Source organism: Ursus americanus, chromosome 3, assembly GCF_024610735.1.
Source record: "Ursus americanus isolate L20-20 chromosome 3, mUrsAme1.1.p, whole genome shotgun sequence".
In the NCBI taxonomy this organism is placed as follows: Eukaryota; Metazoa; Chordata; class Mammalia; order Carnivora; family Ursidae; genus Ursus; species Ursus americanus.
In genome coordinates, this window is record NC_142129.1 from 20,657,195 (window position 1) to 20,680,470 (window position 23,276).

General features: G+C 47.0%; 1 long non-coding RNA gene across 9 annotated transcripts in view; it reads right to left on the reverse strand.

Moving 5' to 3' along the window:
* LOC123788940 (uncharacterized) overlaps positions 1 to 23,276 on the reverse strand; it is a 450,302-nt gene that overhangs the window by 252,675 nt on the left and 174,351 nt on the right. For all 9 annotated transcript variants that reach the window (XR_015723826.1, XR_015723824.1, XR_015723830.1 and 6 more), the window contains one exon: positions 16,749 to 16,801. This is a non-coding gene — a long non-coding RNA (uncharacterized LOC123788940). The remainder of the gene's footprint in view (positions 1 to 16,748; positions 16,802 to 23,276) is intronic.

The following is a 23,276-nucleotide window of genomic DNA, read 5'->3' on the forward strand; positions in this document are numbered from 1 at the left end:
TATCTGACTTCAGAGCATGTATCAAGCCACTGTTTGCGTATACAGTGCTTTTGCATAAAACAGAGCAAGACGCCCCTTTGGGAAGACGCAGTCTTATAGTAAAGGGGCACTGTCTTCATGTGAGCAGTGCACAAGCTATAGAAAGGGCCATCCTAGAAGCCCTTCTACTTCGTTCTTAGAAACAGACCTGAGACAGTAGAGACTGCTGATCTCACCATGATCCTTGTTCTGCCTCTCTTTCTAGGCCACAGAAAGCACAGCACTGAGCCATATTTCCCAGGCCCCACACATAGAGGTGGGGCACGTGACTGCCCCTGTCAAATGAAATGAGGGCAAGCATTGTATGTGTCACTTCCTGGTGGGGCCTGTAAATTCCTGAGTGATTCTCAACTTCCCCCCAACCACTACCACCCACTGGCTGCACAGACAGGACACTCTGAGGACAACGGAAGGACGGAATCAGGGACTGGAAGGGGTCTTGAGTCCCTGAAAGACTGTGGAGATGAGTTTATTTCACCTTCTTCAAACTGCATTGGACTGTGATATGAATAAAAAATACAATTTTATCCTGTTTAGGCCCCTGACATTTGGGGGTCATTTGTTATGGTACATGACTTACTCTAATGCAAGCCCAAACTATCTTGTTTCCTTTTAACAGACCTGGCTGAAAAGATTCAAACGACCTATGGTTAAAAGCAGTTCAGTTCTGATTCAAGAGGCTGGAGGTTGGCGGGGGTGGGGGAGATAATTCCATTTCCTTGTTCCCCTAAGTAAAATTCTCCACAAATCGTCCCTACTTGAAGCCCAACCTTCAAGAACATTTCAAGTTAATCTCACTTTCGTTCAGACCCTCAGTCATACTTATGAGTCATAGAACTGCAGGGTGTTCAAGCTGAAAGGCACCTCTGAGATCATTATTACAACTGCTGAAGGTAAGAAATCTAAGGCCAAGATGTATGGCTTGCCTGGGGTCTCAGAGCCAAGGCCAGCACCCAAGGCTGGTCCAGGGCTCTCTGCATTCCCTGAATGGATGGAAGCCATGCCCAAAGAGCTCAACCGATGAAGGCAGCCCAGCTCTGCCTGTAAAGCCTCACTGGGAAAGCAAGGAGAGCATTCACACGGAGGCTGCTCTTTGGGTGGAGGCCGCTGGCGCCCTCCATTGGACAAACTTGCCACGTCCTCTGCCGCCAGCCCTGTGCAAACTGCAGGACTCCAAATAAAGAGCAACGGAACTATGGCAACGCTCTCTAGGTGTCCGTGGCCACAATCAGCACCTGTGTTAAAACCCCTTTGAGACTGTGAGCTATTTCCTGGTACGTCCTCACGTTTTCCAGTCAATGGCTCCTGCCGCCTGAACAAATGTAATGTCACTTCAGGCAGGGACACTTGAGTCTACTTCTCTTTCACACCAATAGCAGGGAGCATAGCTCCCCGAATCACAGCATCCCCTCCTCTTTCTTCTGGTGCACTGATGCCGAAACACACACACACACACACACACACACACACACACACACACACAAAAACACAAAAAAAAACACAAAAAATAAAAGTCCTCCCTCTAAGGACCTTTCCTCATTTTTTAAAAATTTAGTCTCCAGGTCTCGATGAAATTAGTATTTTTTTCTGTGTTGCAGCAGCATCAGACTGTGGAAGAAAGGATTCTAAGGGAAAAAGAGATAATAAAAGCTTCTGTCTAAATGACACTGGAGTGGAAAAGGAGGAGCGGTACTGAGAGGCCAGTGGGCTTGTTCCAGCCTCTCCATATGCTGCTGTGAACAAAAGCTTGCTGGGGACGGAGTGTGGTCCGGCAGCGGCCAGCGCGCTGAGTGGAAAACCAGAGAGCAATTGTAGTTCCATTCTCTATTCAAAAGGCAATTTTCTCGGAGGTGGTAAGAAGCCTCTGTCTGACACTGAACCTCAATTTCCCCAGCTCTGTAAAGCAAGTGACTAAATAATCATGGAAAGTCAGAGATGGCATTTCACCTCCCCAGTTCACTTTGCAGAGGAGCAAACCCAGGCCCAGAGAGAGAGAGGACTTGCGTAAAATCACCCAGCTAGTAAGGGGCAAAGGTAGGCTGGAGCTCAGGTCTCCAGGCTCAGCCCTTGCACAAGAAATCTAGCTCCTCAGGGCACCTGGGTGGCTCAGTCTGTTAAGCGTCTGCCTTCGGCTCAGGGCGTGATCCTGGCGTTCTGGGATCGAGCCCCGCATCAGGCTCCTCTGCTGGGAACCTGCTTCTTCCTCTCCCACTCCCCCTACTTGTGTTCCCTCTCTCGCTGGCTGTCTCTCTCTGTCAAATAAATAAAGAAAATCTTTAAAATAAAAAAAAAAGGAAGAAAGAAATGTAGCTCCTCGCCTACCTGCGTGCAGTCTTAGCCATCAACAGAGGGACAGAACAAGCAACATTTGCGGGGTGCTTGAGCCACAAGATTTTAGGAATCAGGGGTTTTGGTGTGCATTGAACATGGAGTAAGGGGTTGATTCTGGATGCCTTACACGAGCCTGGAGCTGTGGGTCAGGGGACCCCCACTTCTAGGCAACTCTATCATTAATGCCCTTTGTGGATAACAAGCCTGGCCTACTTGCTTCATAAGATGATCATGAAGATTTGATGAAATAATATAACCCGAAATTTTATTTTATTTTATTTCTTGAAAGGAGACTCTCAGAGTAAATTTCACCCAACTCCTTTATTTTATTTTAGGGCCAATTTACTAAACCTGAACTCAGAGAAGGTAACTGCTATAAACTTCAGAACTCTGCTCCCTAAGCCAGGGGGGCCCTGCGTTGCTTGCCCCAGGTATGGGGGCCCGCCCAGGAAGCTCAAGACCTACAGATTCCACAGAACTTTCTCATCTCGTGCAAATGAGTCTCAGTGCTAAGCCAATGGAGAGTTGGGGTCCAAGGCGCTGCCAAGAGCCACAGCTCTCCAGCCTAGAGTTCAGCCATGCACTCGACCCAAAGCCTCCTCCCATGCTGATTCCTACTCTAAATGGCAGGTGTTTGGCTAAAGCCTTAGTAGTTTCTCTAAGATCTACCACCAAGAATTGTTCACAGACATCCTGCTCCAGAACCACCTGGGGAGCGTTTTGCAAATTCCAAGGCTTTACACCAGATTCACTAAGTGAAAAATCTTCAGGAGGGAAGCCCAAGAAATTATGTACATTTATTTGTCCAAAACCAACAGCTTCCCATGCACTTGAAGTAAATAAAATAAAATAAAATCCAAATGACTCAGCACTATGTGGAAGGCCCTAGGGGAACTCCCCACCCTCACCTCTTATCACCGCTTCTGACCCCCACTATAGACGCGAAGGTCTGCCTTGTGTTCCTCATGAGAAAATCATTCCTGCCTCAGGGCCTTTGCACTTATTCTTCCCTCTCTCCTGGAGCAATTCTTTCCCTGGTCTCTTCATGCCTGGTTCTTCTTCATTATTTATAAAATAATTATTTTTTAAGTATCATCCTCCTCATTATGTGGGTCCCAGGCAGCTCCCTTATGGATGTCTGCCTGGACCATCCTAATACTGCACCCTGCCCACCAGGTCCTTTTCTGTCTTTGGAATGTCCTTGAAAACAGAAACTTTGTTTCCTCTGTATCCCCAGCAACAGAATAACATCTAACATGTCAAAGGTACTCAATAAGTATTTGTGGAAGGAATGATATTACCCTGTTTTGTTCTAAGATTCTCTTATCTGTTTACCTGTTTACTACCTATTTCTCCCACTAGAGTGAGCATTCCCTGAGAGCAGACATTTGTCTGCCTTGTTCCCATCATGTCCTTTACCTAGAATAGTGTATGACCCATCATGGGTGCTTAGTAATGAGGTGCTGAATGAATGGATGCATGAACGCACTTTGAGAATTCTGGAGCTGGGATCTCTGTTTGGGCTGGGGACAAGTAACTGTTTCAATCAATAAACATTTCCAGAAGTGTGCAAAAATCTGGGAAAACTTTTAAAAGGCATAAAGCATATACCTTCCCCCCAAATTGCCCACAGATTCATGAAGGAGATAGAGGCATGAACAAATGACAATGAGAACATGGAATGAGGTGCAGGCAAGATGTTCTGAGGGTACAAAGCAAGAAGCCACCTCTAATCCAGGCAACCAGGAAGGCTTTGGAGAGGGTGCCAAGACTGGAGCCGACTCAAGACGGAAGTAAAAACTGGAGGGTGGAAAAGTGGAGAAAGACGATGAAAAAAGGACCGGTCTGGAGGCAGATGGCATTTTCAGGAAAGAGCTCAACAAGCAGGACAGTGGAGCGATGAGGCTGGAGCAGCTGCTGGATGCCAGGTCGTGCTTAGAAGCTTCGTTTTGCTCTATCGGCCAACGGTTCCCAAACGATTCAAGTGGCAACAATCTCTCTCCATTTTAAAGACTCTTTATAAACAAGCCACGTGAAGATCAAATACTCACACAGAATAAATAAAACACGGAAGTCCAAAAAAATATGAAGTCCGCATTTTTACCTCAGATGCATGAAACAAAGCTCAGCAACCACAATTTGAAAAGCAAATAATTTCTCTGTGTCTGGCCATAGTTTGATATACTTTTTAAGCTGGTTGATGAGAAAACATCAGAAAACATACACAATGCTTTTTAGACGAATTTGTTTTGTATTGTATTGACGATAAGAGCATTTACGTGTACTAAAAAATGGCACACGGTTTACTGGACGTCCGGACAGGGCTGGGAACACCTGTGGGTTACAGAGACCCAGTTCTCCAGCGTCCTCTGCAGACTGGGAAGCACTGCTGAAGATAACACAAAGGCAGAGAAGAACGGTGGGCAGGAGCTGAATTTGATGGGATCTGGGTGTTCGCGAGTTCACCGTCAGTAACTCGTGGAGTGCACAAGGTTGGATGGAAATGGATCAAGAAGGCCAAGTCAGGTATGGATGGGTGTTCATGGTGCAGGGACAAAGGCCGTCGGCTGTGGGACACAGACACATGGTCCGATGAACAGAGGCCCTGATCTCAGCCCCTGCACTCCCCACATCCTAGCCCAGCTCTGAAAAGCAAAAGACCAGTGATGCCCCAAGGGTAAAGGTGAGTCAAACAACACTTCTGTGCTGATTTTCAAACACCGAGTTTTGACCATCTGAGAGGAAGAGATTCTAAAGCGAGTTGCATGCAGTTGTGCAGGCTGGGTCCCACACACTGCCAAGCACCTAACACTTGGGTGAATTTCCCGCTAGACTTTTCCCTGGGGGTATTAGGACCACACTGCCATGTATCCTTTTCTCCCCCCCACTTCTCTACATTATTCATACTGCTGTGTCATAAAACATTTTTCTACAAACACGATTTTTAGTTTCACATAATATTCCACTCTAAGAATGTCCCGTAATTTACCATTCTCCTTTTGTTGGACACTTAGAGAGTTCCCAATATTTCACTATTATAAATAGCCCTGTGATGCCCATCCCTGCACATTAATCTTGGTGCACATCTCTGGTTATTTCCTTGGGGCAGATTCCTAGAAGTGTGATTGCTGGAATGTTTGCCATTTTGATGGATTTCGTGTTGCACTGTTCCCCCTGCCTGGTGTCCTGGTGGCAAAAGAGAAATACCCCTGAAAGGATGCGTGTGGGAAGAAAAGGAGTTCTATGTGAACACTGGCTCACGAATCCCAGCAGAGAGGAGACACTTCCCGAGAGCTACTATGGGTGACAGGCAAGATCATTTATTTATTCGAGGCGTCTTCCCGAACCCTTCTTCTAAAAAGGACTGACCTAGAACAAGAAGAACTAATATATCATAGGAAAATGTCAGAGAGGGTGGGGAAGAGGAGGCTGCCAATAGTGGAATGACTTGGCTGCTCAAGACCCAAGGAGAATAAAAACCAGAAGAGCAAGGAGGGCTTTTTGTGCTCTGTTCCTCTGCTGCTAGGACTGCCAGATAAAATACAAGAAGCCCAGTTAAATCTGAATTTCTGATACATAACAAATAATTATTTTAGCATAAAAAACTGTGTCCCATGAAATATTTGGGACACATTTATACTAAAAAAAAAAAATTGTCGCTCCAAAATTCTAATTGAACAGGCATCCTGGATTCTTATTTGCTCAGTGTGGCAACCCGGCCTGCCACACCTGAATTACAGAGGAGCTATTAAGAGGAGGGCAGCAACCACACAGTTTGGGGGGCAAGCATGAGTAGAGGGGCATAACTCAGTGCCCAGGACAGAGCACTAGTTAAGGAGACAGGGCTGCAGCTTCTTTTCAGTGAGCAGATTGTTTTGCGGGACATCGGCTCAATGATTCCCACCCTTGAGAAAGCCACAGAGAGACGCGGAGATAGGGAGGTGGCTCTGACTGCGGCCACTCTGGGGCACAGGACTCTTGGTGTGTGCTAGGATCATCAGCGGAGAGATGGACAGAGCCACAGGACTCTGGCAAGGGATGGTGTTCCCCGTGCCATTTTTCCAGGTGGAACGTGAGGGAAGCAGCTGAGAACAGGCTGATCCTACAGACCCTGAAAAATCATTTTCTCCCTGACCTCGGCCAGCAAACTCTTTTATTTAAAGGAGGGGCAGAAAAAGAAGGCGCTCTCTTTACACACACACACACACACACACACACACACACACACACACACAGCACCTTCCTGTGGTCGTGCCTCAGCAGTCCCTCACACAATATGCTCTAAATTAATAGCTTCAGGGAGATAATGGTTTATAAAGCAGGAGTTTGTATGCAACCGAGGAAAATGTTCTGCTCTTTATTATATAGCTATGTATTTTTTTTGCAGTCAGATTATGAGCAAACGAGGTTAAATGCACGCACAAACACACACACACACGGGGAAATAGGCCTCAATTTTCTACTCCATGACCCGCCGCCTCAAACTTCCTCCTTTGCCTTTGCTTTGACTGTTTCTCTTGCTTTCATTTTTCACCTCATCCTTTCTTTCTCCTGCTCGTTCTGTTTCCCCTGTTTATTTCCTTTGCCCTTTTTTTCTATTTCTGTGCTTTCTTGATTTTCTTATTATTTCTTCTTTTGTCTTTCTCTTCAAGGCAGGAAAATAGCTCAATCAAAAATAAATTTAAAAACACACAATGTTTGACCGGGGATGTACTGTATGGTGACTAACATAATATAATAAAAAATCATTATAAAAAAAATAATAAATAAATAAATAAATAAATAAATAAATAAATAAATAAATAAAAACATACAATGTTTGAACTGGGAGGTGCCTCAGGAACCATTTTACAAACAAAGAAACTGAGGCACACGAAGGTGAAGGGATTTTGTCAGGATAACATGGTTTCCAGCACTTAGGATTGGGTTCCGATCTCCTCTCTCTCCAAATTTGGTTCCCCTTCCACTGTGGCAAACTCCTTGTTTGCCAGAGGTCTGGCATCATTTTGTAAGGGTTGAAGTGAACTGTGTCCCCCACAATAATTTGTCCACCTCTTAACCAACCTCCATCCCGTTACCTGTGATTGTGGCCTTATTTGGAAATAGGGTTTTAGCAGATGTGATCTAGTTAAGCTGGGGTCAACCTGGAGTAGGGTGGGCCCTAAATCCAATGACTGGTGTCCTTTGAAGAAGGCTATGTGAAGACACAGGAACTCTGAGATACACAATAAGAAGGCCGTGTGACAATGCAAGCCAAGGGACCAAGGGTCACCAGCAACCAGAAGTGGGGAGAGAGGGAGAGAACAAATTCTCTTTCAGAGCCTCCAGGAGGAGCCAATCCCGCCAACACCTTGACTTCTAGCCTCCAGAAGGATGAGAGACTAAATCCCTGTGGTCTTAAGTCACCCGTGTTGTGGTATTTTGTTTCAGCAGCTGTGGGATGCTAATACACCTTGTCCTGCTCACATACTGCAAGCTGCCGGTCTGCAGCCGGCCAGCCCGGGCTCCCCCCTGCACCACACCACCTTGGTCATCAGGAAAAGTACCAAAGGAATATCTCGTATGGGCAAGAGGCTGAACCTGGGGTTTCTGAGATATAAAGCAACACGAGACATGGTCCTGCCTTCAAGACACCTCTGTAGGACTAAAATAAGTAAGGCCATGCTAAGACATGGCTGCAGAGGCTTCAAAGAGGGGCCAGGCTGCCACTGTCCCAAATAAAAGGACCTCCCAAACTATAGCTCCATCCAGAGGAAGACAGGGCAGCCTTGTGTCTCCAGAGCAGGGATACCCCTCAGACTCTGCCTCTGAGGAGAAACCAACTCTCTGGAGGGTGGTACACACATTCCCGGTATCCTACCAGATGGACACTCCTTTGAGCCAGCAGCCCGAGGCCTGGAAATGCAGGCTTAGGGTTTTGTACCCCCAAGGCTGGAGGCCTGCCCTACCACCCACCCCTTGGTGCCCCTGAGGAACCTGAACACTCCCTAGAGCTGGCCTTTGCCTGACCCTGGAAGGGAGAGGTGGGGGAGGCTTTGGGAGTGTAAGGAGGGAATCTCCAGGCTGGATATGACCCCTAACTTGAACATCAACATATCCCAGGCCACCATTTTGGCCCAGCCTCTGAGCCCTTTGGAGGTTGGTATTGGCTCCCAGAATTACCGCATGGGGGTCTGCTGGGCCTGACAATGGCCAAGTGGGGAGTGCTCCCCAGGCCCAGAGGGGAGTGCTTCTTCCTGTGGAAGTGGGGGAGGGGTGAAGGGTTGGGGGAGGGGAGGAGAGGCTCTTCCAAGGCCCACCATCAAGCTTGTTCCCAGAGCTGCAGAAAACAGGTGGAGGTGCCTGGAGCTGCTGGCCCTGTTCAATCCTGACTCTGGATGATTTGCTTGTTCTTGGCTCCTAGCAAATTAAAATGTCCTTTATATTTATAACAGGAGCAATAATCCGCCTTAGGTTTTGAAACCAAGGTGGAATAGTCCATTCTACTCTCTTGTCAGATGCTAATCTGACTCACTGATAATGAAAAAAGGAGAAGAAAATCAGAGGGAAAGCCAGCTTGGTCTGTAGAATCAGAGGATTTGCAAGGGCAAGAAGGGGAGGAGGGCGCTTTGAATTAAAATTAAATTATTAGGAGGTGGAGAAATCACACTGGGAAAGACCGGCCTGGAAGTGATACAGAAGTTGATGTAAAGGGGGTGGGGTGACAGCTGGGCCGGCTTAGGCAGGCCAGGATCAGAAGAGGCAGAATAATAATGCCATGTACCCCATCGGAAATCAGTTCATGGCTTCCCCTCCTGAACTCACTAGGGGAGTGCCTATGGGGAGGGAAAGGCTGGTGACAGTGGGGGTTTTCCATGGGGGTTTTTTTTATTTTTTATTTTATTTTAGTTTCTCGTAGTTTAGCTCCAGAGTTTGGGCTCTTCTGGGTGTGGAAGCATGAAGAGTCCAAGGGGAAAAGTAGAGGAAAAAAGGGGGAAAAGGAACCTTTCACGTACGGCTTGAGAGAAAGTTCAGAGTCAGACTAGGTTGTTGTGCCCCATTTCTTGAACTGAAAGATTAGACCAAACAGTATTGTTTTGGTTTATCTTTTTATCCAGAAAACGGGGAGTGCACAAGAATGGTCTCTTCCCAAAGTTTCAGTTTGCGTGTGTCAGTCCCACGGGTGTCCTTTGTTCCTCCATTTGGGGGCAGTACAAGCTCTCTGAGATGTCCTGGAGACCCCTCAAAGTGAGATCTGAGTACATCCCACAGCATCTATTTGAAGGCAGACCATCTCGAACACGCCTTCCAAATTCAGTGAGAACTCACCTAGCTGTTTTCACATGACGTGGTAGGGGGCCGGGGGAGAAGTCATTTTATGTATGTACGTATGTATGTTGTCAAATGACTTCTGAGTGTAAGAAAATGATTCCTTCTACACATTGATCTTCAGCCAGCGCTCCTGTAACTTCCACCCCCTGGACGTCCACTCCACCTTCCAGACAACAACTGCTCCCACACACACGGGAAGGTGGCGGCTGTCTTGCCCCATACATTTCTCCATATAGATAAAACTGGTACCTTGACTGCCTGCCACTGTCTTCGCTCGGGCTGCTACAACAAAGCGCCATAGACTGAGTGGCTTATAAACAACAGAAATCTATTTCTAATAGTTCTGGAAGCTGTAAGTCCCAGATCAGGGCACCAGCACAGTTGGGTTCTGGTGAGCGCCTTCTTCCAAGTTGCAAACTGACCTCTTCTTGCTGTGTCCTGACACGGTGGAAACGGGAGAGAGAGCTCTCTGGGGTCACTAGTAAGGTCACCAATCCCATTCGTGAGGGCAGAGCCCCTCCCAAATGCCCCATATCCTAATTCCATCACATTGGGGGTTATGATTTCAACATATGGATTTTGGGAGGACACAAACATTTAGTCCATTAGACACATATAACATGTTTTCCTGATTCCTGGCCATCCTGGTCAGCTATAGTTTGTCTGTATCCCCTTTAAAGTACGGTTCCTATAACTTAACAAGAAATTGGTCTTCCTTCCTCCCTCTCAGATCCACCCTCCACCCTGCCACCACAGCAAACATTACAAAATACATATAGCCCCTCGAGTTTTGCTGGTCAAAACCCTACACTGGCTTCCCACTGCCTATGAAAAAAGATTCCTCAGTGTCCCCCATAATCCCCACCATCTCTGGTTACTCCAGTAGCTTCCTAACTAGGATCTCTGGTCCCATTCTTGGCCTGCTCACTCCATGACTCATTCTCTAGAGCTAGGACAAAAACTGTACCCTCCATGTACCAAGTACCATATATCACACGGTGTCCCCTGTTTACAACTCGTTAATGAAACCCCACTGTACTTGGAATAAAATCCAAATCCCTCCCCAGACCCTGCAAGTCCTGCATCAGCTGGCCCCTGTTGCCTCACAATCTTGGGCAGCCCTCCTCCCTGTCAACACCTGAAGTGCGGTCTTCCCTTCAGGCCTTCACACAGGTCAACCTCTTTCCTGCTGCAAACTCTTCTCACATACCGTTCCCTGCCCAGAATGCTCTTCCCTCATTCCTCACAGGGCAGCTCCTTCTCACTGTTCAAGACTGAGCTTGTATGCTACTCCTCCAAGAGGCCTCCCCTGATCCCTAGCGCATGCTCATGCTTGCACCCACACTCCCTGTCCTCTTTGAACCCACTGTCATCTTGCATTGTAACTATATCAAATCTATAATACGGGGGTTGGCTTATTTGTCTATTTATTGGCTGTCTGACTCTCCCACTAGAATATAACCTCCACAAGAACAGAAAGCATGACGGTTTGTTGATCACTGTATACCCAGTATCTAGTTAATGTCTTGTACATAGGAGATGCCCAATAAATACTTATTGGATCAGTGAAGCTCTCAGATACTTTATCTCCTACCCTCCTCCTGCTCCTACTCATTCTCTAAGATCCAGGTCAAGAATCCAGTACAAAATCATCCCTGACTTCAATGAACAGAGGCTATCATCGCCCCAAGTGTGCAGGAAACAATGACTGGAGACCCACTCTGTGCCCAGTACGACGATGTGTGCTGAAAACACAGGATTCATCTACATCTATCCCTTGGCCTCCAGGAGTCCACAGCCTAGTGGAAGATATATGCACACAACAAAATCATTAAAACAAAACGCCGAATACTCATGGATGACACAGGGACATATGGGATATCAGAGCAGGAGAAGGTGGGCACCCAGCAGGGTCTGGATTAATGACAGCACAGGACCAGGTAATAGGTACTTCCCGCCTGCTCCGCACCTAAGCAACTATCCCATGGCTTTACCATTTATTCACCTGCCTCCTGGTGTTCCCTGCCAGAGCCCAGAGCTCGGGACAGGGATGCTGTCAGTCTTGGGGCCCCAGAATCCCCCAAACCATCCCAGTGCATCCACTGCAAACGCAGGTGTGCCGTGGGAACAAATCCCCAGGACTTGCGCTCTGCCGTAGGCTGCTCTAGGCCCTGCTGCTCTGGCTGTCTGCATCCACACAAAAGAAGCCCCTCTCTCAAAACCAAGTCCTCCCTGGAGAAAGCCCAGCTATTTATTGAGTGCCACCTGCCACATGGGTTAATCCAGCCCTGGATTTCTCCTTTACAGCCAACGCCATTTCAACCACAGCTGATCTCCCATCTGACCCTCAGAACTGTTGAGAGACGAGGGGCAATAAATCGCTGTCCAGGCACCCAGCGCTGGCTTGCTGCCACCGCCACTGCCTCTGCCCCCACACCTCGGAAGAAAGACTTACGGGAGCCGCAGATGATGCTGAACTTCAATTAGGCCCTGCTGGCAAATTAGTCACGCAGGGTGACATTTTCCAATCATGGAACATTAGCATCCTCCCTAATTACACAATTGTGGGGCTAACACACTTAGGAACAAACAAGACCAAGACGCTCAGCACCTCGAGTGTGCGTGCGCACATCGCACACGTGCACGCTCGTGGGTACGCACACAGATGCGACGCCACAGGCAACTGGGGTCTACCTCTCCTTTAATGTGGCTTAAAAGCTGACCGTGCACTTTGCTAAGAAGAGAGAGGAAAACCACATGAAGGAAATCCCGATATCTCAGGAGCATTTCTAAGAATTTCACAGATGAAGAGACTTTCATTTCACAGAAAACAAGGGCTGTAAATGCTAAGGGTACTACACCAGCCTGAGAGAAAACTATCTGTCCTTTCCTTTCAGGCCTGGTAGCCACGGGGACTCACCGGGGTGAGAGGCAGCAGGCTCACTGTGCCACACACCTGCTCTGCGACCTCCTAGAACCTGCTGAACCTGAACTCCCCTCCCTCACCCGTGGAAACACCCACCTCTCCTCATTCATTCATTCAATGAAGATTTATTGAGTGTCTACTCCATGCCAGACACTGCTTGAAGCCTTGAAGACAGTGGTGAACAAGGAAGGAACGATGCAGTTGGACACATCTGAGCCACAGCCGATGCTGTCACAACTTTAACACTCACAGCTTTATTTTTTTTTTTTAAAGATTTTATTTATTCACTCGACAGAGATAGAGACAGCCAGCGAGAGAGGGAACACAAGCAGGGAGAGTGGGAGAGGAAGAGGCAGGCTCATAGCAGAGGAGCCTGATGTGGGGCTCGATCCCAGAACGCCAGGATCACGCCCTGAGCCGAAGGCAGACGCTTAACCACTGTGCCACCCAGGCGCCCCACTCACAGCTTTAATAGGAGAGGTGCCAGGCATCGCAGCAGGAACCTGAGTTACCCAGTGACCAGCCGGGAGCAGAGGGGGTGGTGGGGTGCCTCACGAGGATGGCTTGGGCTTTCCCTAACTGAACAGGCAGCTCTTGCAGGGCAAGGGTCTGTTCTTAGCAGCTCTTCCTGGTAGATGAGTATTAGATACATTTCATGTCACTAGAAAGGAAGGAAGGCTTAGAGAGGATTATAAAAAATTAAGTATATAAATGAGTAGATATAGGCATTTCCAAATCTAAAAAAGAGAGAAATAAATGACTTGCAATTACATACATATACATGTGTATATACATGTAAATGTGTATACGTGTATTTATATGATAGTACGTATGCATGTATATGTCTGTGTGTTTGTGTTATATGTGCGTATGTGTGCATATATCCCATATCCACTCCCATATTTTATCTCAGAGTAAATTCAAGGGATAAATAGGTATGTAAATTCCCTAGCAGAGGATCTAGCACCCAGTGGGCATTCAGTAAATATTCTCTGTCATTACTCTTAGAGCCGCCTTCGTTATGACAACCTGAGTTGATGACAAGCCTGGCTCCTCCGTGCTGCATCACCGTTACCGCATTTCTGAAGGACACATCTTCCCCTGCCGTTACACTAAAATATAGGCCCCCCGTCGCTTCTCCACAACATCACCTCCTGATGCAGCCTGGAGATGCCCCCTGCCTCTTTCATGGCAAGAGCCATCCTTATGCTAGGGATGCCACGACCAAGTCTCCACTGAACAGAGACAGCCACCATCTTGCCACCAAACTCAGCACTGCCACCCATCAAGCATGTAAAACACACTCACTGGAATTTACTCTTTGTCATTCCTCCTTCTTCCTTTATGACATCACCTCTCTATGCACGCTCCATCAGGGTGTTCGAACAACTACAGGAGCTCTGCATGCTACGGAGCTGGCTCCGGCTTTGGAGCTACATGGCGTTAATCTCCTGTCTGCCCATTCTCCATGGCTCCAAGCACGCTGGCTCCCATTATCAGCCAGAGGCAGGACTTCTAGGCCAGTGTTTGTTTGACTCACCACCCTCTCCCCTTCTGATCTGCATCAGAACAAAATATCCTAGACAGAGCCCGGCCGCCTCCCCGTGGCGTGCTGCCAGTCATGAAGATGTCATTGGAATGTCTCTTCTTTTTTTTTTTTTTTTTAATGCCGCTCCTTGTCGCCACAGATTGATCTGCCAGTTAAATATTTAGACATGCTCATCTGCCTTTGTCATAAAACACCACTTGACTTTGAGCGATGAGCAAGGAGGTACTGAGGCTGTAGCTATTCCCTCCCTGGGACATGGGGAGAGAGGGAAGCAGCGACAAGACAATCCCCCACCCCAGGGGTCTGCACATCTCCATCAAAACCCACCCAATCCAACTTCAGTGAGTCCAGCACACCCAGCCTCCAGAGCATGAGAAAGGCCGAGAAGGGGGAAGCCAGGTCCTCTCTTTGGATCGCCAAGTGCATGAGTTTGCTCAGTCAGCCCCATGGTCTCTCTCAATCAGCCTAGTCCTGCCTTAGCCTTCCCAATCACCAAATGGCCTTCAGGTCAGCCTTCACAGCATCCCCACGACAGCAAAAAGTGCCAGCAACATGGCACACCACACATTATCTCATTTAATCATCACAACAACCCCCCAGGAGATAGGAATTATTGTCCCAATTTACAAACAAGGAAGCAGAGACTTACAGAGTTTAAATGAACAGTCGGCCCAACGACACTCAGGAGGGAAAAGGGGGTCTGTGACTAGAGCCCAACGCCTAAGGATGTATTCCCTTCACCAGATGTCCACAGAAGGTCACCACCAACATGGACCCTCTAAACTCATGTTTGATCACCTCAGCCAAAAAGCCCCTTTATTCCTCTGCAACTTCTCAGAGGCTCAAGATCTTCCCTGGGAAATCTGTCTTGCTTCCTGATCACAGGAAGAGGTCAAAGGCCAGAGACTGAACCACTCAGCTCCCGGCTTGAACATTTAAACTATAAGGTATTTTCAGAGCAGTGGCCATCAAAGCCCAGGACTCTACTCCATGTGGACTGTAATAAAGTGAATTTCAGTAGATAGAAGGTCATTATAACTCTTCAAGGGCAGCCTGGAAGGGCCCTGGGCAAATTGAGGGCAACATGGTCCCACAGTGGGCACAGAGGACAGCATGGCACGGAAGCTAGTGAATGCTCTCCAACCCACGGCACCTCAAGCCCAGTGTTTGCTCTGATAGCAAAAATAGTTTGCAGAGAAACCCTTCCTTTCATTCCCGTTTCATAAACAAGCAGGTGTTCTTTCATCTAAGCAGTTGGCAGAGGAGGGGAAGGAAGAGGAAATGAGGTTGGAAGCATCTGAGAAGAAGGCTAAGGCCATATCACACAGGACCAAAGACTCCAAGAAGAGAAGTGACCACTGCTGAGGATGTTCACAGGCTCTGCAGTGAAGAGCCAGAGGGGAGCAAACAGTTACTGAATCCCACTTTCACACTCCCCAGATGGGAAAAATGAAGCTTCGAGAAAATTTTAAGTGCCTTACAGAGAGTCACACACGGTCAGTAGCAAGAACTCAGATTTTCTAACTCCCAGTCCAGCTTCCTTTCTCTCTCTCTCTCTCTCTTTCTCTCTCTCTTTCTCTCTCCACCCCCCAAACCCTTCCATCTATCAACTCTGTTTCTATGTGTTGTCTTCAACTTCCTTCCCACTGTATATGGTCTTCTCCCATGAAGTGGTTAGGGGCTCCAAATTACACAACTTCCATTATGATATGCAAGAAGGAGTAAGACTTCCCCCTCCCAGTCTGTAATTAGCCTTGCTTGAGCCACATCCACACCCCTTACCCAATCAATGCATCTATGGTGGGAGAGGGACGCAGACTCTACCAGAATGACAAGAAATGGAAGAGATGCAGTTTCCCCAAAGAAATGGCAGCACCATTGCCAGAAAAAAATAGAGACAGATTCAACAGATGTCCACATACAAAGACAGCCTAGCTACTCTTGCCTCATGAATTGGTTAAAAAAAAAAAAAAGACACTCAATTTTCTAAACAATGTTTTATATTCTAGATTCAAGGAAGAAGGGTGTAGGAAGACAAACTTGGGCCTCCTGTCCTAATTCACATTTCCAAAACCAGATTTTTCCAAAGAAGGCTACCTGCCTTTGGAGTCATCAGTAGCTTGCCAAGCCACTAATAAGTGATATGCTTTCCCATTTGACTACTGTTCCTTGCAAATATCATTCCCCCATCAGGAACCTTGAAGGAGAGGCATGGTAAAAATAAGACTCCATTCAAACAGTCCATCCAAATCCCTGACCCTCCCTCAACTCTCCACGCCCCGCCACCTGAATATGACCAGTCAGCTCACTCTCTCCCGAGCCTGAACTTGTAAAAGCCAAATGGAAGAGACAAAGGAAGAAGGCAGGGGAGAAGAGAATAAAGTGGGATGTGCAGTCAACAGAGGCCGGCACCTGCTCTTATTCAAAATAGCTCACCAGCACATTTGAGCTCTTCCCTGACACACCCACCTCCACTTTAGTTTCTTGGAAAGCTCTGGGCTGGGAGAGTCTTGCAGACCACAGCTGATGATGGGACAAGAAGGGAAAACAGTGTTAGACAACTCAGGAATGAACGTTCATACCATCACTTACCAGCTGAGTGACCTTGAGCAGTCATTAACATCTGTGATCCTCAGTTCCCTCACCTGTAAAATGGAAATAGTGATTGTTACGCATCTCACAGAGTTGTCATAAGGAGTAAGCAAGATAACATCTTGGAATGATGCCTGGGACACGGTAACGTCCAAAAAGTATTAGGTGTGTTATTGTCATCAGCAGCCATGTACGTGTTGTGCCCATAAGCTGTAGAAAAAGTATATCTGAATCACATATATGTGCCATTTTTCAAGTGTGCTGTTTTAATGAATTAACTTTAAATTCATTGAAAACTATTACCAAACACACTGTACTTCATATTATTTATATATTTTCTCAGTGAGTGTTCAGAATTTAGCTATTCCCATGTTGAGTTTCCCTTTTTTCCAATTAAAAGAGTCTACATCCTCAAAAAAGGTTGAAAGGCACCCACACGCATCACAGAGTTGTCTTCACTGTAACTTAGATTCTGTAGAAGTTGTAACTCAAGTGCGACATTTAGTACTTGACCTCTAACATTTTCAAAGAGTGATGCTCTTTCACTATTGCCCTTTGCTACTGTTGCTTACAGAGAAATTAGGTAGAACTCATGGCATCAGCAAGCATTAAATATCCCCATCTGTCCTGCTTACCCTAGAAGTTTTGCTCACCTGGATTTTTCTCTCCTACCCATGATGGATGGCCAGGAGCCACACTGTCAGATTGACTTCCAATCCATAAATAGCTCTGCCATTTAGATGCCATGGGGATAACATTAATACCAAACACAAAGACTAAATAAAAAGCCTTTAGCAACTGAATGGCCCTTAGATTTCAGAGGTATCGATCCAGTGGAGCCTGCTAAGTTATTATGGCTAGAGTTCTGCTCAGAGAAATCTGTGATCCTGAGGAAAGTCAGAAGTCATGATCACCTTTAACTACAAAGTACAGCAAAAGGGCTGCGGAGCTCATTGCCCCATCTGTACTGCTGCTTGCCCGGGGCTGCATTCATTCCCCCTATTCAGAGCTAGCCTCGGGAACAGCTCTGGGGTTCAGTTTCTCCAGACCAACAAGAGCTTGAATTTCACAATACTCCTAATTTCTGATTTTTGTCCCACACCAACTCTCCAAGAGGGGGTAGATATTATCTCACTTCTATATAATAATGAGGACATTAAAGTCAAGTGGTCTGCCCCAGATCAAGCACTAAGTGACTGGCTAGAGCTAGGGCAAGAATGGCAGGCTCCCCCAGCCATGGAAGCCCCCAAACTGGCTCCTGAGCCCTGGACCCATCCGTATGCAATATCTCCTAAAGCCCTCCTGAGACTAAGGGCTCTGACTCTGCCTGGCACTGAGAGTAGCTATCACCCAGAGTTATCGATGACCCTTTCCTTTAATAATCCCCCACACTCCAGCTTGGACTAAGTTTATCACACTACCTCAAGACTTGGGTTTAAGCAAAAGGCTTGGGGTGAGCACCAGTTGGTGTCGCTTGGTGCTGGCCAAAGCTCATGGGCAGAAGGGGCCGGATTTGCGTGGGTCCTCCATGCTCTAAGCATCCTGCACAGAGGCATGCAAGGGCTGGGTTGTGAATTAACACAGGGTAGGACTGTGTAACAGCAGAGGGATCCCCACAGCCTGGGATTCTCCTTTTATGGGGCAAGCATGACAGTGGCCTTGAAAGTAAGGCAAAACCTGCCTGAGTTTGGGTACCAAATGCTCTCAGCTTGGGTACCAGCTGTTCACAGGAGTCACTGGGGATACTGGCTGCCTGGCACCTGGGGTCTATGGAGACCAAGGAAACTGAGTGCACACAGCTCCTCCTGCTGCTGGGGGAAGGGAGACCCTGGCTCCTTGTTGCCAAACTACCTGAAGAGACTCTGGGGACATTCAGCGGCCAATACTGGCTGCTCTCCACACTTGGGTTTTTGGGCTGTCAGGCTGTATAACGAGTCGTATAAGGGAGAAAGAGGACGTAAAAGAGTGTCTAAGGCTCCAATGAGCTTCTCTGACTCTTCTTCTCCAACAGATTGTGTGTCTGGGACATGCAATTCCTCAGTAAGGAAGTGTAAAGAAACCACACTGGGGCAAAACACCATCACGATTCTCCCTTCCATGGAAGCAGTCCTAAAACATGGAGATTTGACTCTGCTGCACATGGCCATGGCTGCTGGGTCCATCTGTGGACCTCTGAGTGAATCTGGACAATCACATTTTCTTCCACCTGGGGATTTATCTTATGAGGTAGTCAGATGCCAAGCTGGGAAATTCAAGCACTGAGTCACATAATGGCAGTGACCAGGGGAGGAGGTTCAGGTCCTACTAATGTGAGATCTCCAGACACCTCAGTTTTTCACTTTTATGTGTCTTGTTTGTTTAACATGTTTCTTTGAGCCCTGAGACTCCCCATTATCCCTCTGAAAAATTCCTCTTTTGCTTAAACCAGCCAGAATTGGTTTCTGCTATTTGAAAACAAACAAATCTCTTAATTAGTGTTCATGGAATAACTGTTTTCAAGCTCTTCTGTATTGTTCTCATATGTAAACCATTCTGCAGATAAATAAATGGTCCCTTTCATAAGTCTCTGGGACCAAACATCTTTAAAAAAAAAAAAAAGACTCTTTTACCATTAACAGAAACCCATGATTTTCCAAAATTTCCACTAATGTAAAGAATATATTGGTAAAGGCAGAAAAGTTGTCTGGGGGAGGTTTTTCATAGGCTCAAAAACAGCCTTTGAGGGATTTTTCTGTCTTTGCAGTAAGAGTGGGAGGGACCAAGGGAAGGCAAGGGTAGAAACAAGGGATACAGCACATGATTGTAGTGGGGGTAGAGATGGATTTGAATCCAGCATCTCCCACCTCACTTGACTTTTGGGAGGTAGCTGGGGGCATGGGCTCAACTGCCATTTCTCAGCTCTAAAGTCCTGGGCATCCTCCTGGACTGCCTATAACACATTTTGTATTTCTGTCTGCAGGCGTGCACAGTGCCTAACAGCACCACCTGGCAGGAAGGACAGGTTCTGAGTGACACTGCCCACATTTAAATCCTGGCTCTCTAGGGGCATTTGGCTGGTTCCTAGGCTGATTCAGTCCACAGAGCATTCAACTCCTGATGTCCGGGTCATGAGTTCAAGCCCCACAATGGGCACAGAACTTACTCAAAAAAAAAAAAAAAAGGAAAAGGAAAAATGTCTAAGGCCCTTGAATAATATACTTAAAGATACTCAATATCCCTATCTTTAAAAAGGAGATAACAGCAACCTACCTCACAGGGTTTTTGTGATAATTAAATAACATTTAACATGTAAAGCACTTAGAAAGGTCCCTACCAATAAGAGTAAGTGCCCACAAAAACACTGGCTGCTGCTATTGTTACATTATATTCTAGCATGACTCTACGATTAGATAGTTAGCTAGAGAGAAAGAAAGATAGGAAAGGCCTTCTAGGAGCAAAACTTGGAGGAATTTTTTGAAAATGGTTTATTTCTCTGAAGGAGTTGTCATTACCCTCTAGAACTAATTACAGAAGTGGTGAAACACTTAACACTTTGCCTCCTCCAGTAAACCCCAAGTAGGGTTATTAGAAGGATCCACAGAAGAGTTAGACGTGATTTTCTTAAAAAAAAAAAAAAAAAAAACCATACACCAGGCCAAGGGCATTTTTGACACTTGAACCACCGAAAGGAAGTTAAGTATTCTCCTTGAGGTTGCGTAAGGAGACCAAGAAGAGGGGAAAGTGGTAATTAATGGCCTAAGAGGATGCGATGAAATGGTACTTAATTTGAAGACAGACATTTTAATTTCTCTTAATATTGTTCTATATTGTCTCCCCTTGTTTTAGCTCATAATTAAGCACTGGTAATTATATTGACAAAGAGTTACATTTTTGGAGGAAAATGCAGAAGAGTCTTGATCAAATGGTGTATTTCTCTTCCACTCCAGTAATTCATGCACTGAGTCATGCCAACTCTTTTTAGGCAAGCTGCACCATTCACCTGGGGAAGGTTGACGCCTGACATATTTTATCATTTATTTCACTTCATGCCTTATTTCATTCACTTCATTAGTTCATTTAATACAAACAACTCAATAGGACAGGCATGGCTATCCTCATTTTACAAGAAGTAGAAATGTAACAACTTCAATTTATACAAGTGCGGCAGTAATAACAAAAGTTAACATTTGGGGCGCCTGGGTGGCTCAGTCAGTTAAGCCTCTGCCTTCAGCTTAGGTCATGATCCAGGGTCCTGGGATCGAGCCCTGCATCGAGCTCCCTGCTCAGCGGGGAGCCTGCTTCTCCCTCTCCCTCTGCCCCTCCCCCTGCTTGTGCTCTCTGGCTCTATCTCTCTGTCAAATAAATAAATAAAATAAGAAATAAATGAAAGCTAACATTTTATGGAGAGTTTTCCATGCGCTAAGCACTGTAGAAAGCATTTTTGCAGACATTATCTCTTCTCCTCTTTAGGGGTGGAGCCTGATGTGAACCTGACTCTTGCGTGACTTGATGCCAGAGCTGTAGCAGAGCACCATCCGAGCCCAGCTCTTTAGCAGGGACCCTTCCCCCTACTCCTCTGGGACTCGTAGGTCCCAGCCGGAACAATCCGCCTGGATACTCCTTGAAACCAAAACGCTGTTCTCCAAATGATGGCAAACAAAGCTGTTTCCAAAACAATAGCAGTCTCAGAGCGTTTTGTGAGGAGCTCATTCTTTTGCTTAGAGGAACTATCAGGGGCTCCAAGTAGAGCACGGGCAGTGACTGAACAGTCAAGGGCACTTTGGAAGAAGCCCACTACTTCTACCGCCATCACTTCCATGTATGGGCCGCTGGGGGTTTGCCCACTCTTTGCATCCCACTTCCCTCACCTGTCTGGCGGCCGCAGATGCAGCCAATCAGAGAACTCGTGTAGATCTGGGCCCCAAAGAAAAGAGCTGAAACCTGTCTTTTCAGCTAACAAAAATCTTCAGAGGATGAACATTACACTTTGAAGCTGAGACCATAACAATAATGATGCTAATAAGCCAATCTAAAAGCTCAGGCTCAGGCAGATAGTGTCTCCCACACCTGAGACCCAGCCTTCATTTGTATTTTCTCTTGACCATTGCCTCCATGCCTAAACTAGTTTTATGTGGCCTCCAACAAAGGAAATAGCTGTATTATCTTAATGGTATACAAATTTAAATAGAAAATTAGGCAATCAGGAGAAAGCAAGCATGTTCTACTGTGATGGCGGGCATAGGTGCTGTCACTGGGCACTGGTGTGGGCTCTGAGCCTCTGAAAGCCACAGCAGAAGCTAACCTGTCACTCCAGCTGCCTTGTGCCTCATGCCTGACAGCTGGCTGTGTGGGTGGGAAGGGAAAGGACCCAGAGCCCTGCACTGGTTCCAACAAGAGGTTCCCCGGTTAGAGACCTCATTCCTTCAAGGTCCTGAATGCTGGGCCCATGGCAATAAATTGTATAACATGGGTGGGATGGAGACACAGTTTTAAAAACTTCTCACTTGCCTGGCATAAAAGTCCTGTGGCCTAAAGGCCAAGGGCTAACCACTGATTGCAATTGAGGCTGCCAGCCATGACCCTTACAGAGCACTCAGAACAAAGGAAACCCACCACCAAAGCTAAGCAAAACTTTTCAACTCTTCCTCTATCCCTTACACAAAAGGAACAGGCCAATTAGTGTACCTGAAAATGTAACTGAGCAATGACAGCATGACTTTCTGGACAGGGTGCTGTGAGGGTTCACCGGACACTGGGGTTCAGAGTCAGGATTTCTCGAGAATCCCGAAAAGCAACCACTTGCAAACAGCCCACCCAGAAGCAGAAGCAAGGCATCATAGATTAGAGGGGGTGCTGACAGGTTAATGGCAGAGCTCTCCCCAGCACTCCGACATACATACACCCACTCACTCTCGTCCCCTCCCTCCAGGGCCTCTTGCTAATGAGAACAGATTTATAAGGCTGCTTCTGGGAGAGAGCTGCTCAGCTGTCAACCTGGCTTCCCCCCAGGTTCTCAATGGGGCCTCCAGTTTACAGGGCCAAGAGGCAGGGTTTGACTCACTTAACATGCAAGCAGTGCTGACATGGCCAGATGCTGCGCAGACTTCCTGGGACACAAAGAAGGGCAGGTCCAGCCCCTGAGGAGCTCACAGGCCTGGGGGAGCCAGGCACGTGCATGAACGACCTTCAGACCGGCCACTGTGGACTTGCCTGCCCCAAGCCAGTAGGACCTTCACAGGAGGTTAAGGAGTTCCACGAAGGGGCTCCTCAAGATGGACCACCTAAGCAAGCTCCACTCCACCTGTCACTTAGCTCCACTCACACGCGAGCTGTCTGTCCGGGAAGACATCGGGAGAGTCATGTTTCACAACTGTCCCCAAAGTACGGTTTCTCAAGTTGACACTAAAACAAAATTATGTATCAAAAAGAGACCTGGTGTAAATCGTTTCAATCAATTTCAACTAATTCAGATGGATGAGCCTCCACCACTCTGAAAAACAGTGGGCCTGCACAAAATGATGAGCTCAAAGCTGACTCGCTTCCGCCTGA